Here is a 1817-nt window from a genome sequence, read left to right as displayed (position 1 = left end):
TCCTAATGATGTGATCTTGTTATCAATGACATCCAATGTCCATAGTCAGGAAACCATGACTATCTGTTGATCAATGAGCTAGTCAACTAGAGGCTTACTAGGGAGATGTTGGTGTCTATGTATTCACACATGTATTACGATTTCCGGATAACACAATTATAGCATGAATAAAAGACAATTATCATGAACAAGGAAATATAATAATAATTCTTTTATTATTGCCTCTAGGGCATATTTCCAACAGCTTCTCACCCGGATCATGTGTGCCTCCTCAACAAGTCTCTTTATGGTTTGAAACAAGCCCCTCGGACGTGGTTTCTTCGGTTCAAGACATTCTTGTTATCCATTGGTTTTTGTGCTTCCAAGAGTGACTCGTCCTTATTCATCTGCCACCATGGAAACACCATAGCATACCTTCTTGTCTATGTGGATGATATCATCCTCACTGCCAACACTGCCGCCACCTTACACTCCATCATCGCCTCTCTCAAGAAGGAGTTCTCCATGTCGGACCTTGGTGAGTTACATCACTTTCTTGGCATCAATGTTACTCCCAACTCCTCCGGCTTGTTTATTTGTCAGCAACAGTATACACTTGAGATTCTTGACCGTGCTGACATGCTTCATTGCAAACGGGTGTCCACTCCTGTCGACACCTCTTCCAAACTATCCATCCACGACGGCAAACCCCTTTCCAACCCCACCTACTACCGTAGCTTGGCCGGTGCACTCCAATACCTTACTCTTACTCGACCCGATATCTCCTATGCCGTCCAACAAGTCTGTCTCTTCATGCACGAGCCTTGTGACATCCACATGCAGTTGGTCAAACGCATCCTTCGGTATCTCCAAGGCACATCCCACTATGGCATTCAGCTCTACAAGTCACCCTCTCAAGATCTCATTGCCTACACCGACGCTGATTGGGCAGGGTGTCTCGATACTCGCAAGTCCACTTCTGGGTTCTGCATTTTTCTTGGCAACAACATCATTTCTTGGTCCTCGAAGCGTCAACCCACCGTCTCCAGGTCCAATGCCGAAGTGGAATACAGGGGCGTCGCCAACTGTGTTGCAGAATCTTGCTGGCTACGCCAACTCTTGCATGATCTCAAGTATCCTCCGACCCGGGCTACTGTGGTTTATTGTGACAATGTCTGTTGGGGATCGTAGCAGAAATTCAAAATTTTCTACGCATCACCAAGATCAATCTATGGAGTGGAGTAATCTAGCAACGAGGGGAAGGAGAGTGCATCTACATACCTTTGTAGATCGCTAAGTGGAAGCATTCAAGTGAACGGGGTTGATGGAGTCGTACTCGCCGTGATCCAAATCACCGATGATCCAAGTGCCGAACGAACGGCACCTCCGCGTTCAACACACATGCAGCCCGGTGACGTCTCCCATGCCTTGATCCAGCAAGGAGAGAGGGAGAGGTTGGGGAAGACTCCGTCCAGCAGCACCGCGACGGCGTGGTGGTGGTGGCTGAGCGTGGTACTCCTGCAGGGCTTCGCCAAGCACCGCAAGAGACGAGGAGGGAGAGGGGCAGGGCTGCGCCAAGAAGGAGATGTTCTCGTGTGTATGGCAGCCCAAAACCCCACTATATATAGGGGAAAGGGAGGGCCTGCGCCCCCACCTAGGTTTCCATCCCTAGGGGTGGCGGCCAGCCCTAGATCCCATCTAGGGGGGCGGCCAAGGGGGAGAGAGGGGGCGCACCATTAGGTGGGCCTTAGGCCCATCTGAGCCTAGGGTTTCCCCCTTTTCCCTTCTCTCTTCGCCTTGGGCCCTGGTGGGGGGGGGGGCGCACCAGCCCACCTGGG

This window comes from Triticum urartu, chromosome 2A (genome assembly GCF_056163025.1).
Source record: "Triticum urartu cultivar PI428250 chromosome 2A, HENAU_Tu73, whole genome shotgun sequence".
Classification (NCBI taxonomy): Eukaryota; Viridiplantae; Streptophyta; class Magnoliopsida; order Poales; family Poaceae; genus Triticum; species Triticum urartu.
Note: the sequence above shows the minus strand (reverse complement) of the source record.